We start from the raw sequence: 22,600 nt of genomic DNA on the forward strand, positions 1-22,600 counted from the left end.
GGGGCATCGCGCCCTGCCCCCAAAGTCCACCTTCAGCATTCCCTGGGGACCTTGCTGCTCCATTCCCTTGCTGTTCCGCTGCACTCCCCCAGTGCTTTGCCTCGGCGTGGTGGGATCAGGTAAGGCACAATTCCCACACTGTGTCTCTGGTGCTGTCCCCCGCAGGGCCACGGGTTAGTGAGGGACGTTATGTCTCATAGTGGGACTAGCCACGTGGTCCTCTCTGTGGACTGTCTGCCCTGATTGGGGTCATCATCCTCAGGGCCTGGTAGGCCAGGCTGTGCTCCACTCTCTTCCCCGCCCCCCCACCCTTTATCTGCTCCCGTTTGTTCTGATCAGATATGTCCCTCAACTGGAGCTGCAGATTCAATGCTTTCTTTGAAATAAATTCTTCTTGGGGGAGGGTCAGGCATCCATTTAGTATTTGGTAATGGGGCCAGGCATTAAACTTATATATTGCCTTTGGCAGAACTGACATCTTGAGTTTTCCAATCCATGAGCATGGAATATCCTACCACTGAACTTTGTTGCTTTAATATTTTGCTTAATACTATTTGAATCTAAAATTGAGAAGCAATCCAAGGGGCCTATGTAATTAATTAACAATTGCTACACCTTTATAAACAGGTCAGCATTGAAGGAAACAAGCCCTTTTCTTGTGCAATGAGAGATAATCTTTCAGATTATTATGACGAGGGTAGAGTACTTGCCAAGGCGATTGTGAAACTTCACATTGCCTAGCATTCATTTCCAGATTACCTTTAAAAAACAAAACCAAACCAGCGATCCGCAGTGTAGTGGTTACACATTGGGCTGGGATCCACAAGGTCTGCAGTTTGAAAACACCAGCTACCCACGGGAGAATGAGGGGCTTTTTACTCTCCTAAAGAGTGTCTAATCATGGTTGCATGATTGAACCATTGAATTATATGATATATGTACTCGGTACCAATAAAAATGTAAAAAAAAAAAGTTTCACGTTCCAAAGCTTACAGGAAACTCACAGGGGCAGTTTTATTCTCTCTTACAGGCTCACTCTGAGTGGGAATCGGTATGAGCTGGCATCGACTTGATGGGAATGATAAGAGTTTGCTATGGACTTATTTATTGGTGTCCCCCCCTCTGCCCTATCCCTCTGCCACTTTTGTTTGAAATGAACTTGTCATTAAAGACTCGACGTTTCAGTTTTATGGTTTTTTTAGCCACTGAGGCTAATATTTAGGTTCAAGGGATAAGGAATCTGGATTTTATTTACTTTAAAGAAGCACACTGCATATATTTACACAGCCCATTTAAATAAATGAAATACCAACAATATCCTGTTAAATGCTCCGTATGTGGGGTTTTCTTTCCCTTCCCCCTCATCCTATCCCTCCCCTCTCCCTGTTCCAGTCTCCGTCCCTGGCGTCCTCACAGGCATCAAAGTTGTGTCTTTTGTTGTATGAACCATGTTTGCTTTTAAACGATGTTTCTTTTTTCTTCGTTTTTCCTTATTATGCTTGTGTTATTAAATATTGATTGTTGTAAGATTGACTAAGCTTGTTAAGCATAATATTCTCGAGTTTTGTTCATGTCTTGTGGTGCTTAAGAGTTGTCATTATTTTTTTGATGTATAATATTCCATCAAATGTATGTATCAGAGTTTGTTTATCCGTTCCTCTATAGTAGATTTTTATTTCTTCTGTGACAGAATGGATACTGTCAATATCTTTTTGAGGTCTTATGGTTCTAGCTCAAATTTCAATGTTCATATACTAGGAATTTCAAAAGTTTCATGGAAATAGTATTAAAAGAAAATGGAAATTGTCTATGAATTTCTGAAGCTCTTTCATTAATTTATAGTGTTACATACATTTTCTTCACAATTTCACCTGAGTCATTTCTGACCCATGATAACTACATGTGTGTCACAATAGTGCTGTGCTCACATTGGGGATTATTGTAACAATGAAATGAGATACGTGTGGGGCCAACACCAATCCCAAGTATGTGGACCCTCCACCGCCTTCAAAAGACAGCACTGAAGCTATAGCTGTGGAGAGGGCCACATCTGATCAGAGAACACAGGAGCAAACAGAGGGAAGGAGAGCGAATGAAACACATCTGGCCCACCAAACCCCAAGTATGATATTCCTGCTTAAAACAGCCAATTCACAGAGAAAACCATAGGGCTGGCCCCACAATGAGACACAGACACAACATTCCTTACTGACCCACAGTGCTATTGGGGACAACACTGGAGACAGTGCAGGAATTGTGCCTGATCTGACCCCATCACACTGGGGTGAAACACTAAGGGCATGCAACAGAGCAGCAAGGGGAGCAAAGCAATGTAGTCCCTGGGGAATACCAAAAATAGACTTTGGGGCCAAGGTGTGGCACCCCATCACACTGAACTGGAAAACACTCCTAAAGGTCAACAGACCTGGAGCTATAGGATTTTCTTTCTTTTGTTGTTGGGTGTGTTTTGTTTTTTGTTGTTGTTGTTATTTTGTTTTGTCTTCTTTTATTGTTTTCGCTTTGTCTTGTTTTTGTGCTAATTATTGTCTCTGCATATCTATCTAGAGAAGATAGGTGAGATAAACTATCTGAGGAGAAAACAATGGGACTGAGGGTTCTGGGGGGAAATGGGAGAGGGAGAGGGTGTTAACAAATCCAGGGACAAGGGAACAACAAGTGATATAAAATCAATGGCAAGAAGTGTATAGGATGTGTGGTGGGTCTTTATCAAGGGCAATGTAGCCAGGAGAAATTACTGAAACCCAATAAAGCTGAACATGATATCGGGACCAGAGGAAAGTAAAAGGAAATAGAGGAAAGAACTAGGAGGCAAAGGACATTTATAGAGGTCTAAATATAGCCATGTACATATATAAATATATTTATACATAACAATAGGCAAACAGATCTATGTCTGTATATTTATATGTTAAATATTAAGGTAGCAGATGGACATTGGGCCTTGACTCAAGTATTCCCTCAATGCCAGAACACTTTGTTCTAATAATCTGGCATTCTGTGATGCTCACCTTCCTGAAATGATTGCTAAAGACAAAATGGGTACATAAGCAAATGTGGTGAAGAAAGCTGATGGTGCCTGGCTATCAAAAGATATAGCATCTTGAGTCTTAAAAGCCCTGAAGGTAAACAAGCAGCAATGTTTGTTTGAAGATAAACAAAGCTCACATGGAAGAAGCATACCAGCCTGTGTGATCATGAGATGTCAATGGGATCAGGTATCAGGCATCAAAGACCCAGAATAATGAGAATGTCAATGTCAATGAGGGGGAGTGTGGAGTAGAGACCCAAAGCCAATCTGTAGACAATTGGACATCCCCTTACGGAAGGGTCACAGTCAGGGTGCAGCATAGCACTGGTGAAACACAACTTTCCTCTAGTTCTTTAATGCTTCTTCCCCACCCTCCAGTATCATGACCTCAATTCTACCTTATAAACCCGACTACACCAGAGGCTGTACACTGGTACCGATAAGAGCTCACAACACAGGGAATCCAGGACAGATAAACCCCTTAGAACCAATCATGAGAATAGAGATATCAGGAGGGAAAGGGAAAGGTGGGGGAGAAAGGGAGAACTGATCACAATGATCTATATTCTGTTATCCTGGAGGATTGACAAGAGAAAAGTGGGTCAAGGAAGACAGCGGTCTGTGTAAGACATGAAAAAAAAATTATAAATTATCAAGGGTTCATGAGGGAGGGAAGGTGGGGGAGGGGAAAATGAGGCGCTGATATCAAAGGCTCAAATAGAAAATGTTTTTAAAATGGTGATGGTAACCAATGTACAAATGTGCTCGACACAATGGATGTATGTATGGATTTTCATAAGAGTTGTATGAGTCCCCAACAAAATGATTTATAAAAAAAAGAAGAAAGAAAGAAATGAGATATGAATATTTTGAAAACATGACATATATGCCAAATATGAATATTGTATGTTTGTCAATTTCAAATTCTCAGTGGGTTACAATAAGAAACATTTATGTCTTAGGTCACATATTTTCTTTTTTTAAAAAAAATTTTTTTTTTATTTTAACAATTTATTGGGGCTGATACAATTCTTTTCACAGTTCATACATATACATACATCAATTGTATAAAGCACATCTGTACAGTCTTTGCCCTAATCAATTTTTTCTCTTTTCTTCTTTTAGGTCACATATTTTCAACAATGATTTTCATGTTGCCTGTTTTCTCCAGGCTGCAGACTGAGTATGCTCCACATGCCTCATTTGGGGACCTAAGCTAAAGGAATAAGGACCACGGAAGAAGAACTGATGCATTTGAACTATGCTGCTCGTGAAGAACATGTGCCACGTACTGCCAAAAGAACAAATAGATTTGTCCCGGAAGAAGTACTGTCAGATGCTGCTTAGAAGCAGGATGGTGAGACGGCATCTCACATACTTTGAACATGTTATCAAGAGGGACCAGTCCCTAGAGGAAGACGCTCAAAGACATGGATGACACCGTAGCTGCAGTCGTGTGACAGTATGTGCGGATGGCACAGGACAGGGTGGTCTTTGGTTCTGTTGTACGAAGCGCTGCTCTGACCTGGAAGTGCCGCGATGGCACTAACAGCAACAAGCGGGAGGAAAGCCTTCTGCAGGAGGCGCAGGACCAGGACCAGCGGGAAACTTGCCATCCTCGAAAAGCACCCAGTTAGAGTTAAACAAGTTTTCATGATTAAGTTGGTCATGCAGGTCACTGTGAAAACCCACAGTCAGTGGTTATGGGAAATGTAGTGTTTCATCAGCCGTGAAGGAGAGCCTGTAGAACCACAGAGAACACTACAGTTTACCACCGGAATAAACTCCGTTTTTGCTTACGGCATTTTCTTCTTTCCAAAATTGGAGTAGAAGGTAAATAATAAAAAGAGATATGGATACTTGAAATGGCAAAAAACCAAATAAATGTTTTTGTTAAGGGTAAAAGAAAGATCTAGACTAGAGCTGATATGGGAACTCCGAGAGAGTTAGTACTTATAAATGACAGGGCTTAAGCCAAACCGTGAGAGATTATTGGGATGTGCAGAAAAGTGACTCTAAGTAGCTGAAGCAAGATGAACAAAGGTACTGAGTTGAGCTAGTTTGGCCTGTTATCGAGCAGATGGTGTCTTTGAAGGGGCACGGGTGGTTTAGGGGCTACGCATGGGCTGATGGAACCCGGCAGCCACTCCTCTGCAGAAAGATGGGACTCTCTACCCCACGGTCTCGGAAACGCACAGGACCAGTTTGGTTGGGTCCTGCGTGGTCACTGCACATCGGAATTGACTCCACGGCAGTGAGCGCTTGCTTTGGGTGGAGCGCCTACAAATGGACGCAGGTGAAAGAGACCTGAGGAAATTTTGAGCGAGGTTTGGCAGTGAGAAGTTCTGCAGTGGAGAGTCATTCTCCACCACGATACACAGCAGCGATTCTTCCTTCTTCTACATTGTATACTGGCTTTATGAGAGGAGAATGTGACAAAATGTGGCAAGCATGACAAGTATTTCCTCGATGCAGCTTTGACGCCCACTACTATGAAAATGGAAATCGCTTTAGTTGTTTTTCTCTACATCTCTTGTCTGACCCAATACAGAACATGTTTTGTAGGAGAAAACACGTCCCACTCAGAAACAAAATTAAAGCAACATATCAGCTAGGCTTGAAGTACGACGAAACACTGCAAACTAGATGAAAATATGTGTGCGCTATCAGTGTTTTAAAATTTGCTTTTGAACTACTCAAGGAAGGCTCACAGGAACCAAAGGATAATTTTTTGTTGCACACTTAAAGATACAGAAGCGATTCGTCGTCTTGTCTCTTTGGGAACTCCTGAACCAGGACAATGCCCAGAAGCTTTTGGGAAGCAGTGGCAGTGGCTGTGGTAAGAACGTCTGTCTAATTGCTCTGTTCTATTATTTCTCTGACTTTTAGTTTTGTTTGTTGCTGTTTCGCGTCACTGAACGTCTATTATGGTGATTATAGTTGGTTTTGAAAATTAGTAACAGAGGTTTGAATAAGAATATATGATTTATGACTATAAGCCAAGTGGAGACAAAAATAAATGTATTTATTAACCTTTAAATCAATCACCTAAAAATTAAGATTTCTTTGCAGATCTATTATTATTTATGTCATGAACACTAGATTATTTCATAGATAAAATGCTACTGAAATTAATTTTTTTCCATGCATTTCTTCATTCCTTTTTTCCGTTGGACAGGGAGAAACCAATAGTTACACTTTCAATGATCATACATGAGTTTTTAAAAAAAATCATTTTCTTGGGGGCTCGTACAACTCATCACAATCCATATACCCATCCATTGTGTCAAACCACCAAAGTAGGATGTAGAACACTGTCTCTGTGGATTATACTGTCAATTAACCTGGGTGTCCCCCGGGACCATCATCAAAATGTCCAGAGATTCAGCAACTCGTGCTCTCAAGGTGTTTACTTATGTCTAAGAAGTTTTAATAACTTTATCATCACATTCTTTGCCACATTTTCAGCAAAGATAAATATCCAGATACATGTGGAACTATCTTGCCTAGCCTATATATATATTTGTGGGTGTATTCTCACTGTGGGTCTAACCAAGCATCTGCCATCACATAATGGCCATTGCAGGACTTTGTATACAACAATATTTGCCTTCAGCTCTTCCAAACTTCCTAGTGTCTTCACCTGTCTTCCCCTGTCTTCCCCTGCCTTCCCGTCTTCCCCTGTCTTCCCCTGCCTTCCCCTGTCTTCCCCTGTCTTCCCCTGCCTTCCCCTGTCTTCCCCTGTCTTCCCCTGTCTTCCCCTGCCTTCCCCTGTCTTCCCCTGTCTTCCCCTCCCTCTGACTGTATATGCTCATCCCGACACCCAATTGAACCATCTAGCCAGTGACTTGCCCTCCTTTCTTTCCCCATTTATCCCTCATAACCATCAGAGACGATTCCTTTCAATGTGAAACACTTTTTATGATTAAATACAAAAAGCAAAACCCCCTTTTATTGTGAATTAGGGGTTTAAATTTCAGCTCATCATTTTTGTATTCAACAATTTAAGCTACTTATCAAACCTCCCAATAGCTTGTCCTCTCACTCTTTCTTTGCCCTCTTCTTGTAAAATGCTACCTTCTCATTCACCCTAGATGATGCTCTCTGTCTTCTAACCTAGTCCTTCCCTCCACTTCCCTCCCACTCCTGGTCACCATCAAAGTCTCTTTCTTCTGTTATGAAAACCTTTATCTTGGATTTTTTCTTTTATAACAACATTCATCATTTGTGACTGACTAACTTCACTCTGTAAAGCGTTTTCTAAATCTATCCAGGCCATGAGATTTTTCACAATTTTATCATTATCCTTTATTGATTCACAGCATTTCATTATGTGTAGCTACCATTAGTTTATCCATTCTCCCACTGATGAGCATTTATATTTGCTTCACTTTCTTGCTCTTGGGAATAGTGCTGCCATAAACATGGAGACATGTATCTATTCTGTAGTTCTTATTCCTCTAGGATATACATTGAGTAATGGAATTTCTGGGCCATAGAGTATTAATATTCCCAGTGCTTTTATAGTGTTACAAACCCACCAGTAATGTATGATGGTTCCAAACTTTTGTCAGCATTTTTTCTTTTGTTTTAACTTTGTTATCAATGCCAGGACAAAGTGATATTTTGTGATTACTTTGATTTGCATATCCCAAATGGCTAGTGATTGCAAGCATTCTTTCATGATTATTGGCCACCTGGATGTCTTCTTTGAGCTGTCTCTTCATATGCTCTACTTTTAAAAAATTGGACTACTTGTCATTTTCTGGTTGACGTGTAGCAGTTTTTCTATAGTTAGTAGAGTTTAGTCCCTTGTCTGATGAATCATTGCCAAAAATGCCCCCTCTAGCTTTTTGACAAATTCCTTTGATGCACGTGAACTCAACCACTAAACTCACTGCCACTGGGTTGATTCGTACTTGCAGCGACCCCACAGAACAGAGTACAAGGGTCCCTGGGGTGTTCAAGGAGCAGACAGTGCCTTTTAGTCTTTTTAGCAGGAGACAGCCTCATCTTTCTCTCGTGCAGTGGCTGGTGGGGATTAACCTCAGTCCTCATGGTTAGCAGCTCAAGGCATGACTCAGGTTTCCTCTGATGTATATGAGTGTCTTCTTTTTTGGAGGGCTCAGTCATCTATTGTGTTTTTTTTTTTGTGTGTGTGTGTGCTTCATTGTGTTAGACAGGGTGTTTATGTTGTATATTAGGACTTTTACATCCCTCATTTTATCAGTGGTGGACTTCATAGATCTAGGATTTACATTTAGATCTTAGTTCTATCTTGAATTCAATTTTTAATATGGAGTGAGCTATGGCTCCTGTTTTATTTGTCTGTCAACGAAAATCCAATTTTGCACCATTTGTTGAAGAGACCATCTCTTCCCCATTTAGTGTGTTCTGTTCCTTTGTCCAAGATCAACTGGTCCGTAAGTGGTTGGGCTTACTTCTGAGGTCTCAATTCTATTCCATTTTTATATGTGTCTATCGTGTACCAGTATCAGGCTGCTTTGACTACTGTGATAGTGTGGTAGAGTTTGTAATCAGAAAGTGAGAAGCCTTGTATTTCTTTAGCAGTGTTTTAAAGAAGGATATTGAAATCTGCGATGGGATTGCATTATACTGATGGACTGCTTGGGTAATGTTGACATATTCCCAGTGTTGCGTCTTGCTGTCCATAACATCAATACGTTCTCTGGGTATGTGGGTGTTTTGTCGTTTGGTTTACATAGGTCTGTGTCTCTCTGGTAAGTCTAGGTATGAGGCATCCAACTTTTAGGTAGCTACTGTATGCACGGTCGTCCAGCCGGTTTTCCTTTCAGAGACTGCTTTGTTGGAGTAAAGGCATCTGCTGGATTGCTCTATGTTGCTCTCGCACCCTACTGCCCTGCTCAATCTTGGAATTAGTTCTAGTAACTTTGGGATTTTCTATATATCAGATTATATAATTCACAAAGAAAAACAGTTTTACATCTTCCTTTCTATGTGGATGTTTTTATTTGCCTTTCTTGCCTATAGCTCTGCTAAGACTTGCAGCCCAGTTTTAATTCCTGTTAGCCAGGGGAATGCTTTCTGTCTCTTTCCATTGAGACTACTATTGGCCATTGGTTGTGTATATGTGCTCTTTATTATGCTGAGGATTTACCTCTTATTCTTGTTTTGCTGAACTAGCAGGTCTTGCTAGTCCTCAAACCTAGTGGATTTGTCTCTGAAGTCCAGTCTTCGCTACATAATATTTTCTCCATGGCTCTCCATTTTCTTATTTCCTTAAACAAATTTAATAACTCATTTTATTGAGGGCTCGTATAGCTCTTACAACAGTCCATCCATCCATTGTGTCAAGCACATTTGTACATATACTGCCATGATCCTTTTCAAAACATTTTCTCTCTACTTGAGCCCTTGGTATCAACTCCTCTTTTTTTTCCCTCTCTCCCCCACCCTTCTATCCTCATGAACCCTTGATAAATTATTATTATTTTCATATCTTATACCATTCATAGCCACTGATAAATTATAAATCATTATTGTTTTTATATCTTACACCATTCACAACCGCCCTTCATCCATGTTTTTGTTGTTCGTCACCCTTGTTGTGTGTGTTATACATTGATCATTGTGATCAGTTCTCCCTTCATCCTCCTACCTTCTCCTTAGCCTCATGACATCGCTACTCCATTATTATTCCTGAGGGGTTTATCTGTCCTGGATTGCATGTGTTGAGAGCTCTTATCTGTGCCAGTGTATATGCTCTGGTTTAGCCAGATTTGTAAGGTAGAATGAGGGTCATGATAGTAGCGGGGTGGGAGGAAGCATTAAAAAGCTAGAGAAAAATGATATGTTTCATCGTTGCGACCCTGCACCCTGACTGGCTCATCTCATCCTTGTGAACCTTGTTCCTGATACCTGATCCCTTTGACACCTCGTGATCACACAGGCTGGTGTGCTTCTTCCATGTGGACTTTGTTGCTTCCCAGCTAGATCACTGCTTGTTTATCTTCAAGCCTTTAAGACCCCAGAAACTATATATTTTGATATCCGGACACCATCAGCTTTCTTCACCACACTTGCTTATACACCCATTTTGTTTTCGGCGATCGTGTCAGGAAGGTGAACATCACCAAATGCCAGGTCATTTGAACAAAGTGTTCTTGCGTTGAGGGAGTACTTGAATAGAGGCCTAATGTCCATCTGCCACCTTAATACTTAACATATAAATATATGTACATAGACCTATATCCCTATTGTTATATATAAATATATTTACATATGTACGTGCCTGAATTTATACCTCTATGAATGTCCTTTCCCTTCTAGTTCGTTCCTCTATTTCCTTTTACTTTCCTCTTGTCCCACTATCATGTTCAACCTTCATTCAACTTTCATTAATTCCTTCAGGTTACATTGCACTTGATCAAAGCCCACCAGGCATTTTATGGCCTCCTTGCCATCGATTTTAGACCTCTTGTTGTTCCCTATTTTCTTATTTCTTAATCCTGTGTGAAGAGACCTGGATTCTATAACACCATTGAAACATACAAGTTTCCTCTAGTTCTTTCATGCTCCCCATCCCCACGATCATGACCCCAGTTTTACCTTACAAATCTGGCTAAACCATAGGATGTACACGGGTACAGATAAGAGGTGGAAACACAGGGAATCCAGAACATATAAACAACTCAGGACCAATATTGAGAGTAGTGATACCAGGAGGGGAAGGGGAAGGTGGAACCGATCACAATGATCTACATATAATCCCCTCCCTGGGGGACAGGCAACAGAAAAGTGGGTGGAAGGAGACATCGGTCAGTGTAAGACATGACAAAATAATAATAATTTATAAATTATCAAGGGTTTGTCAGGGAGAGAAGGAGGGTGAGGGAGGGAGGGGAAAAATGAGAAGCTGATACCGAGAAAATGTTTTGAGAATGATGATGGCAACAAACGTACAAATGTGCTTGACACAATGGATGGATGGATTGTGATAAGAGTTGTATGAGTCCCCAATAAAATGATTTTTAAAACCCCTGAATTCCACATAGAACCTATATTTTTATTTTAGTTAATGAATGGTTTATACACCAATGACTGGTGATTTTCAGAAGTCTATATAAGATTTTCAAATGGCTATCATAAGCCAGGGAATTAAATATACAAGTTGACTTTTGGGCTACTACTTATTGTAAAACAATTTTTTATTGAAACCAACATGGAAATAAAGACAAAATATTGCAACACCACTGCACATCATCTCTTACGTATCTATTTTTCCTTTAGTGTTTATCCCCATGTACACAGAATTTGGAAGTAGTTATATTATTTTACTTAACACTTAACTATATTCTAATTCACTAAGTTGTTACAACATCATTCATTAAATCAGCTTTATGTTGTTTGAAGTTTAGGTTGTTTTCAACTTCCAATTATTTAAATAACAACTGTTATAGACATTTCATCACACATAGAACTTTTCATATTTTAAGTGATTTCATTAAATACATTTCTAATGGTAGCAAAATGAAAATGATATGCGCTATATAAGCAATAAAAAATGAATGAACTTTGTTTTCTGTTGGGTCTCCCAACTGTGAAGCACAGGAGGAGTGGATGCATAATGAGGATAACTGATACATGTGGTTGTAGGGGATGGAGGGGTCATGAGGGTGGAGGTGGATGATGGGTAGGGAAGGGAATCTTGGGAGTCAGTGGTGAAGACAGGAGTGGGGAGGGAGCCCTAGAATGGATTGTGATTGTATAACTCATCCTGGAGGCAATTTAACCATGGGAGTGGGTATGTCCTAAAAAAATTGATGTGTGGGTGATTGTATAATTCTCCTTGATATGAGTGAATTATTAAATTATATGATATATAAATTACTTGTCAAATAAGACTGTTGAAAAAATGAATTTGAAAATTACATTGGAAAATTATAATGTTAAATAATAATATTAATTAATCAATATTAGAATACTTCTATGTCAGGGTTGTGTCAGTGGTCCTCAAAAGCACACTCAGTCTTTTTTTTCCATTACGAAAAATACATATATCATACATTCCATAGTTGAATCACATCAAGCAGTATCGTACACTTGCTGCCAGCATCAGTTTACAAACATTCTCTTCCTTCCTGGTCTCCTTGACAATGTCTTCCTTTACCCCACACCAGCACCTCTCTACCTCCCTACCTCATAAACCCTTATTCTACTTGCTGTCCCTATAGGTTCACAAACCCTGAGTTTCATATACGGAAAAACAGAAAACATGTAACACAAATTCAAAAGGGTGACCCCCAATGACATAACACATCTGAGATAAATCCCAATATGAACAAACGAAACAAAACAAAACTACTAAAAATGTTGAAATCCAGTTCAGGCCTAATGTGCACCAGAGAAGGGATCAACTGACAAGGTTTTAACTATTCCAGTCAGCGTTCTCCTTTTGATTTTCAATAGTTCTCTCTACAGTGCGCTCTGTTTAGTAACTACTCTCTTCCCATCCCTCTATTATGGACGGAGGGAAATCACCAAGGGCGTCTTTCCTACGAAGTTCCCGCCAATGGATCTGTGCTCCCACTGTCATCTATTGCCTTCTGCACACTGGGCTCGCACAGTTTAGGCTCTGCTATTAATCTTTCCTTCAACATAGGACTATGCTTCACAATCCTTTGGTGACTGATGTGCTGTGCTTCTTCCATTTGGACTTAGTCGACATCTCCCTTAGATGACTGCTTGTTTGGAAACAAACTTATCAAAAAATATAGCATCTGGGGTCTTAAAGGCTTGAAGATAAACAAACAGCCATTTAGCTGAAAAGCAACAAAGCCCACATGGAAGAAGCACAGCAACCTGTGTGCTCATGTGGTTTCTAAGGGATCAGGTGGTGGTGGTGGTGGGGGGTGCACACGCACAGAGTGGAGACCCAAAGCCCATCTGTAGACAATTGGACATCTCCTTACAGAAGGGTAACAAGGAAGAGACAAATACTGCTAGACCAGAGCATGCACACTGGTACAGATAAGAGCTCACAACACAGGGAATCCAGGACAGAAGAACCCCTCAGGACCAATAATAAGAATAGAGATACCAGGAGGGTAAGGTTAAGGTGGGGGTAGAAAGGGGGAATCGATCACAAGGATAGACATATAACCCCCTACCAGGGGACAAACAACAGAAAAGTGGGTGAAGGGAGACAGCGGATGATGTAAGATATGAAAATAATAATTTATAAATTATCAAAGATTAACAAGGGTGGGAGGGTGGGGGAGGGAGGGACAAATGAGCTGATATCAAGGGCTCAAGTAGAAATAAACTGCTCATGCTTCCAGCTACCTCCTTCCAGTGTAGTCTCCCTGGGGTACAATTAAGTTTCTCAGCAATGATGTGTGCCAATATACGCTAAATTCTGCCAATCTGAGAAATGCAGTTGAGCCCCGGTGACCAGGGTTTTTATTGAGTGTCCTTCATACAGGTTTGCAATGGCCTCATTATTGACCTCAGTTTCTCAGTCTCCAGCACTCCAGAGCTCAGTCCCTGGGGAAGGACATTGGTAAAAAGACTTGGTGAAAATAGATTCAACTTGCGGCCATTAAGTCAATGTTGACTCCTAGCGACCTCTTGTGGGTCTCCGGGACTGTGACTGTTATGGGAGGAGAACGCTCAGTCTTTGCACTGCCGACCATGCAGCCACTGCAGCAGCAGGGCTCCCTTGGTAAAGGAGAGGGATAGCAGAAATGAGGAATGCCCTCCATGAGGTGGATGGACACTGCAGCTGCGACCATGAGCCCAAACACAGCCAACCCGAAGGTCGTGCAGTGCGTCATCCTGCTGCGCATAGGGCCACCATGCCACTGCGCTTCACAGCAAATGAGAAAACCAGATTCAAAGGCTACTGACTCTATGAGTCCATTTATACGACATTTTAGAAAAGGTCAACTTCTAGGCAGAAGATAACTTTGTGGGTGGCAGGGCTGAGGGTGGGAGGCATGGGGGAGTTTTGTGCAGATGATGGGACTGGCTGGTCTGTGTCTTCATCGGGGTGGTGTACATAAATAACTGTGTGTGCAAACTTCAGGCTTATATGATCGTAAAAGTAAGACTTACTGCACAACTATTTAAAAATAAAACGGACTTAAAATAAAGGCAGTAGGACGTCTCCACTTCCACGCACTAACTTGCCAGGGACGATGCGGACCCCTTCCAGATGCTGACTTCATTTCCCCATGTGGTTGACTGTGCTCCAGGGGTGCTGCTTCAGGCCCGCATCCTCCCAAACGCTGGCTCCCTAGATTCCTGGTGACCCTGTGTCTGCTTGCGCTCGGCAGAGGCAGGAGTGGTTTGGCTCTCTGCACTAGTCTTAGAATAGGTGCCGATGATACAAATTATGAGAAACCCTATGAGGCAATTCTACTCTGTCTCAACTTGATGACCTCTCATAACACACCATAATAGACTAGAGCAATGCATATGCTTGAAAGTATGGATTTTATTGTGTTATGAGATTCAGGATTCTATGATGATCGTTCGGTCTGGAAAACAATATCGTATTTCATTTAGACATTTGGAGTAGCAGACTTGATGTGAGATTTTTCTTCAAGCCAGACAGCTAGAGGTTACCCGTTGCCTGCTGTCTGCAAGGTCGGTTGGAAACCACTAGTCCGCTCTGCGAGAGGAAGATGAGGAACACTACAGGGGCAGATCTACCTTGTCGTTTGGGGGCACTCTGGGTCCGAAGGAACTTGACGGCCATTGAGTTTGGTTTTGGTGATAGAAAGCATAGAGCCACCAGGTGGCACCCAAGCACCATCATTAATGTAACAACTGATTTTCGTTGAAAACAGAATGCACTCAATATTAAGAACTCCTTTCCTCATATGTGGATGAACATTAACCAAATTCCATCTAAGCTAAGATAAAACTGTATTACTTATATGCTGTGACTGAATAAGCATTGCTTACAATTGTCAGAAAATTGTCTGGCGCTTCTGTTCTAGGGACCCGAGCACCACAGGCAGGGTGCCTGGGCTGTCAAGCTGTGGCTCTCCTTGAGGAGTCAGCAGAGGGGTCTTCTCTTCACTCCAGATGCCACAAACGCTCAACGTTGTAACCCCACCCACCACAAATATGAAGAGGAAGGGAATGAGAATGCAAACCATTCTAAAAATATCAGACCTTAATTCTCAAAGTCAACTTAAAGTTATCTTAGGAACTTTAAGATCACACTTAGACAAAAGAAGAACGAGCAGTTTCTATATTTATGGTGCTGGATAAAGAGAAGGCTTCTGCTTCCAAAAAGAGTTACGGTATTGGAAACCAAGAGGGCAGTTCTAATCTGTGCTATGGAGTTGATTTGAGTCAGAATTCAATTAATGGCAGTGAGGTTTTGAGTTATATTTCTGGTATAACAGTGGACAAAGCACTTGACTTGAAAAAGAATCTGTGGTTTGACTCTGGCAGTGATGCTGTGGGGGAAGATCTATAGGAACAGATGCCCTTGAGAATTACACTTGGGGAAAACCCTGTAGGGGCAATTCTGCTTTGTCCTCTACAGTAGCTATGAATTGGAATCTACTTGATGGCACTCGGTTTGGCTTTTGATTAAAACCTTTCGGATGCATGCTGAAATAATATTGTTGCATAAGATAACCGAACATAGCAATTTTGAGACATAAAACCAAGATCATATTAGATATCAGTTATGGTCTCAATTTTTTCTTTCCCCTTTCTCTTAAAGAGAATGCATGACTTTCATTTCCTTAGTAATGTATGACTTTCTTGTTTTATGCCTTGATTATGGGAAATGTTAAGCACATACAAAAGAAGAGAGACTAATTTATTGAGCCCATACTTATCACTTAATTTGATCATTATCAACATTTTGTGTATTTATTAATTTATATTCTAGTCTCTTGGTTTTCTTAGAAAATCCAAGAGATCATACTATTTCACCTGAAAATCTTTAGGGTCCTCTCATGAATAAATGGGAACTTTGAATAAAGACATATTCCTAATCATTTTTATTGGGAACTCATAGAATTCTTATCACAATCCAAACATCCATCCATTGTGTCAAGCACATTTGTACATTTGTTGCTATCATCATTCTCAAAACATTTGCTTTCTACTTGAGCCCTTGATATCAGCTTCTCATTTCCCCCCTCCCTCCCCCATTGTAGTTAAAAAAAATTTTTTTTATTAGGGGCTCATACAACTCTTATCACAATTCATACATATACATACATCAATTGTATAAAGCACATCTGTACATCCTTTGCCCTAATCATTTTCAAAGCATTTGCTCTCCACTTAAGCCCTTTGCATCAGGTTCTATTTTTTCCCCTCCCTCCTCACTCTCCCCTCCCCTTGATAATTTATAAATTATTATTTTGTCATATCTTGCCCTATCCGGCGTCTCCCTCCACCCCCTTTTCTGTTGTCCGTCCCGCAGGGAGGAGGTCACATGTAGATCCTTGTAATTGGTTCCCCCTTTCCAACCCACTCACCCTCTACTCTCCCAATATCACCCCTCACACCCCTGGTCCTGAAGGTATCATCCACCCTGGATTCCCTGTGCCTCCAGCTCCTATCTGCACCAGTGTACAACCACCACTCTATCCAGACTTGCAAGATAGAATTCGGATTATGGTAGTGGGGTGGTGGGAGGAAGCATTTAGGGACTGGAGGAAAGCTGTATTCTTCATCGGTGCTACGTCACAGCCCCATTGTAGTTTTTAATGTTCTAAATTTCAATAAGACAGTCCAATATTTTAAGTGAAATATTTAACTTTTAGTGTCTAGAATGAGGGTAAACTATAAATATTAATAAGATCAACATTTCCTCTCCTCTATTTGTCATATGTTTGAAATGAACTTCATGTCACTAAAGGCTCAAGTCCACCTCAGTTCTGCTTGGCCTCCCTCTTAGCCCTCAGACCCATGTGTAGCTCTGAGGGGTATAAGGAATCTTGAGGTTTTTATTTAAATTAAAAAAATTCCTGTTAAACCCTCCATTTTCTTGGGTCCCCACCTCACCCGTCACTACCCCTCCCCTCCCCTAGTCCCACTCCCATTCCTGGCCTCCTCGTGATCACCCACGTCTTATCTACAAGTGTCTAAGCCTCACTCCTTGTTCTTCAGTTTTCCTCATAAAAATGGTGGCATTAAATATTTATCTTTGTAAGATAAATTGACTGCATTTACCAAGCATAATGCTTTCTAGTTTTTGTCTATTTCTTGCAGTGTTTAAGAGGGTTATTATGGTTTTTATTGATGCATAAAATTTCATAGCATGACTGTACAAGTGCTGGTTTATTCAATCCTCTATAATTGGGGTTTGTGGTTGTTTCCATGTTTTTGTGTTTGTGGAAGTTGCTGCAATAAACATAGGGATACATATGTCAGTTTGTATTATACTCTTTTTTACATAAATAAATTTATTGGGGGCCCTTATAGCTCTTATAACAATCCATACATCAACTGTATCAAGCACGTTTGTACATATGTTGCCATTATCATTTTCAAAACATTTTCTTTCTACTTGAGCTCTTGGCATCAGCTCCTCTGTTTTCTCCTCCCTTCCTTACTCTCTCTCCCTCATGACCCCTTAATAAATTATACATTATTATTTTCATATATTACACCATCGATTATCACCTACCATCCAAATCGTTTGACAGACAGAGTTGGAAACAATGGTGTCTGCCTTAAAAATAGCAGCCAACACAACCTCTTTGAAAGTGTGTCCTCTCCACAGTTCTGGCAATAATTAAATCTCCCATTCAGGCTCCTGCAAGGGTTTCTCCCATCCAGGCTCATCGTGGGGCGCCAGCCTGCTATTTTCCTCTCTGGTTCTTATTCTGGTACACGCTTAGCAAATCTGAGTGTGGTCTTCACTGCACTGACCATGACAGAACAGATACAACCACTTCAAATACGTGTTCTGGGAACAGGAAGGGCCTTTTATTTACATGCGTATGTGAAATTTTGTATGCTTTTCAAAGTTAGATAAGTATATTCTAATGTGCATTTTCTGTTTTAGTATCTAGTCTGTCCGGATAGCTATAGGAATATAATGGTATTTGCTGAGTGTGTCTGCTGTGGACATAAGACTTTCAGGCATAGATCTGCTTATTCCGGCTTTCATTCTGTTTTCAGACTTTATGTGATGTAATTTTCCTATAAAAATCTGACACCAATAAGGTGGGGCCTGACTTGTTTTGTTTTCTGAAGGTAATCACGGTGTGTAGGCATTGAGCATTCTCTTCCTTGCCTATCCGTATTCGGCAGAGGCAGGCTTGGCCACAGGGTTTATTTGCCTCAAGTAAACAGACCAGGAGAGGAATGTAATGGCCTAGATTGAAAGTGAGTGATAGTGCATATTCTTCTAGAAATGTAATGTTTAGATTCTATCTAGTGGTACTGCAGAGGAAACAGAGGGCTTTCCCTACTGAATTCTTCTAATGTTTCTATGCCATTCACATCATTTTATTACCTTGGTGTGTTCCCGAGACAATTTTTCTTACCAGACTTTTAACTTGAAACCTAAAACCTTAAAGTCTAAAACATGCATTAAAATACAAATACAATTGAGTATTGAAAAATGTTTATTTCATCAGATTCATATATCATCTCTGTGTGGCAACTTAAATCATGGTTTCATGTATATAAAATTAATCTTGGAAGTTAAGAACACACTAAGCATATCTCAAACTGAAAATAAATGAAGAAAAAAGTTCTAACCTCGAATTGCGTTGTTGAAGGATTCCATGGGCAAAATATTGAGTGATGTAGGAAACATAAAATGAAGATGGGAGGTGTGTTAGACAGGATTCTACAGTGCAGCCGTTCTCAACCTGTGGGTCATGACCTCTTTGGGGGTTGAATGACCCTTTCTCAAGGGTTACCAGATTCATAACTATAGCAAAATTATAGTTATGAAGTAGCAACAAAAATAATTTTATGGTTGGGGAGTCACCACAACATGAGGAACTATATTAAAGGGTCATGGCATTAGGAAGATTGAGAACTACTGTTCTATAGAAACAAAACCAGGATACTTATGATTTTATATCTATATATGTATGTATACATATATATATTTGATAGATATATACAGCACAAAGGAACATAACAGCTAATTAGTCCACACAGAAGTACAGAGGGTTCAATTCAACTCATTTCCGTGGACGGTTAATATACTAGAAGTGCTTCAACTCATGAGGGCTGCTTGGTCCAAGATCAAGGAAGCAGACAGCTGAGTCTTCTGTAGAGCAATACAAGCAGTCTGGCCAGAGGCAGCAAACAGCAGGTTGGGTCACCAACAGTCAGCCAGATGACAGGATCCAACAGTCCCAAGCTCAAGCAATGTATACACCAGCAGTGCAGTAAAGCAGGTCTTAAAGGAACCTCAAGCTCTAGAGACACAATCCATAAGTTGAGTGTCCCACAGGTAGTGTAGCTCGCAAGTTGAGGCAGAGAACTAGGTAAGGCACTGCACACTGGTCTGATCAACAGAGAGCAAGAGAGAGAGAGGCAGGGCTCACCGAGCCATTCATCTGTTTGTTCTCCAATCAAACTGCGACCTTATTAATCCCACATGTTTTTATTGGCCAGGTTGGTACAATAAACCTCCCTACGATAGGAATACACAGAGATACTCTACCAAAAAGAACTGAGCAATATTCCAACATTTGAAGAGATAGCATGTGATCAAGAACCAGTGATATTGAAAGAAAATGTCTAAGTTGCCCTGAAGGTATTAGCAAAAAAACCGAAAAGGGCTCTAGGATTCAATAGAATACCAATTAAAATGTTTCAACAAATTAGTGTTGGGATGAGAGCACACGCTAGTTTCTGCAAAGAAATTTGAAAGAGCTACTAGTCCAACCAACTGGAAGAAATCTATATTTGCATCCACTCCAAAGAAAAGTGACCTAACAGAATGAGACCAATGTTGAACCTATGTCATTAATATGACATTCATGTAGATAATAAAAATGGATGCAGCAGTATATTGATATGGAGTTGCCAGAAATAAAAACTGGATTCAGAAGAGAATGTGAAACAAGGGATAGATACATACATTTTAATCATTTTATTGGGGGGTTCTTACAGCTCTTCTAACATTCCATATATCAACTGTATCAAGCATATTTGTACATATGTGGCCATCTTCGTTTCCAAAACATTTTCTACTTGAGCCCTTGTGGACTTGGTTTTTTAAAAAAAATCATTTTATTGGGGGCTCATACACTTCTATTTTAAAAAATCATTTTATTAGGGGCTCTTGCAACTTTTATCACAATCCATACTTCCATCCATTGAGTCAAGCACATTTGCAAATTTGTTGTCCTCATCATTCTCAAAACATTTGTTTTCTGCTTGAGCTCTAGGTATCAGCACCTCCTTCCCCGCTCCCCCTTTCCCCACGAATGCTTCATAATGTACAGATTATTATCATTATTATTATTATTTTGCCATATCTTATACTGTCTGAAATCTCCCTTCACCCACTTTTCTATTGTCCACCCCCCAGGGAGGAGGTTATATGTAGATCCTTGTAATTGGTTTCCCCTTTCGACCCCACCCTCCCTCCACCCTCCAGGCAATGCCACTCTTGGCACTTGTCTTGGATCATCTGTCCTGGATTCCCTGTGTTTCCAGTTCCTGTCTGTACCAGTGTACATCCTCTGGTCTAGCCAGATCCCTGTGCTTCCAGCTCCTATCTGTACCAGTGAACATCCTCTGGTCTAGCCAGATTTGTAAGGGAGAATTGGGATCATGATAGTGGTGGGGGTGGAGGGAGGGGGAGGAAGCATTTAGGAACTAGAGGAAAGCTGTATGTTTCATCATTGCTACACTGCACCCTGACTGGCTCATCTCCTCCCCTCGACCCTGAGCATTTCTTACTGGCATTCTAACTTGTTAATTTTCTTTTCTTTCTCTTTTATTAACTTTCTTTTTTTTTTTAATTTGGGAGCTCTTGTAGACATCACAGCATTCCATAATTCAAATAGATCAGGCATAGTTGTGCAATTGCTACTACAATCAGCTTCAAAAAATTTTCTTATTTCTTGAACTCTTTGATATCAGCTCCCCTTTATCCCCTTGCTCCCCCACTCTCCCCCCTAGGAACCCTTATTATTATTGTTGTAAATTGTTATTATTATTCTGTAAATATATACCTATATATTTAGCAATACATGATCCCATCCAATATATCTATTCTCCTACAATTCTGTTATTTGCTCCTCTTGAGTGAGGTTATACAGTCATCATTGCTATCAGCTCCTCCTTCCTCCACTTCCCCACCCCACCCTTCCCCACCCCACTCCTCAGGGAATCCTTACTCCCATTGCTGTTTCTGAAGAGTTATCCATCCTGGCTTTCCTGCATCAAACGATCTTAATTATACAAATTAATATATGTAGGTCTAACAATATTAATGAGGTAAGACATAAACTTTAATAGTTGGGGGAGGAAATATTAAGGAACCAGAGGATAGTTATGTTCCTCATCAGTACTGTACTGCTCCCTAGATTTATCATCCCTTTTGGCAGGTCTTGTTCAATTGTTTTACAGGTGGGTTTTGGGTTTCCACTTTGTCCACACTTGGGTCACTTTGATTGCTTGTTTTTAAACTTCTGATAGCTATTTCCCCGTTGACACCTCATGAACACACAGACTTATGTGCTTCTTCCATGTGGGCTTTGTTGCTTTCCTGTTAGATGGCCGCTTGTTTGAATACAAGCCTTTCAGACTTCAGATGCTATACCTTTCGATAGCCGGGCACCACCAACTTACTTTACCACATTTGTTTGTGCACCCATTTTGTCTTCAGTGATTATATTGGGAAGGTAGTATCATACTTTGCCACATTATTTGAAAAAAAAAACATTCTTGTACTTAGGTAAGATATAAATAGAGGCAGAAAGTCCATCTGCTTCCTCACTGTATTTACATATATGTACACATATAGAACAAGCCAGTCAGGGTTCAGTGTAGTAATGATGTAACATGCAATTTTCTTCTAATTCTTGAATGCTTCCTCCCCACCACTATCATGATCCCAATTCTACCTTACAAATCCAGCTGGACTGGAGGATGTACACTGGTACAGATAGGAACTTGAAACATAGAGAATCCAGGACAGATGATCCCTTCAGGACCAGTGCTGAGAGTGGTGATACCAGGAGGTTGGAGGGAAGGTGAGGGAGAAAGGGGGAACCGATTGCAAGGATTTACATATAACCACCTCCCTGGGGGACGGACAGTGGAAAAGTGAGTGAAGGGAGATGTCAGATGGTATAAGATATGACAAAACAATAATAATTTACAAATTTTCAAGGGGAAGGGGGGAGCGGGGAGAGAGGGAAAAATGAGGAGCTGATACCAAGGGCTCAAGTAGAAAGCAAATATTTTGAGACTGATGATGGAAACGTATGTACAGATGTGCTTGACACAATGGATGGATGTCTGGATTGTGATCAGAGTTGTATGAGCCCCCAATAAAATGATTAAAATAGAAAAAAATAATAAAAGAAATCATGTAGTGTCAAC

The 22,600-nt window shown here is 40.6% G+C and overlaps 1 protein-coding gene across 3 annotated transcripts in view; it reads left to right on the forward strand.

Moving 5' to 3' along the window:
- Positions 1-5,867: 5,867 nt before the first annotated feature.
- FILIP1 (filamin A interacting protein 1) overlaps positions 5,868-22,600 on the forward strand; it is a 307,485-nt gene continuing 290,752 nt past the window's right edge. For all 3 annotated transcript variants that reach the window (XM_075554872.1, XM_075554874.1, XM_075554869.1), the window contains exon 1: positions 5,868-5,888. The gene's annotated coding sequence lies outside the window, so the exon portion shown is untranslated. The remainder of the gene's footprint in view (positions 5,889-22,600) is intronic.

The sequence above is a fragment of the Tenrec ecaudatus genome, chromosome 7 (assembly GCF_050624435.1).
Source record: "Tenrec ecaudatus isolate mTenEca1 chromosome 7, mTenEca1.hap1, whole genome shotgun sequence".
NCBI lineage: Eukaryota > Metazoa > Chordata > Mammalia > Afrosoricida > Tenrecidae > Tenrec > Tenrec ecaudatus.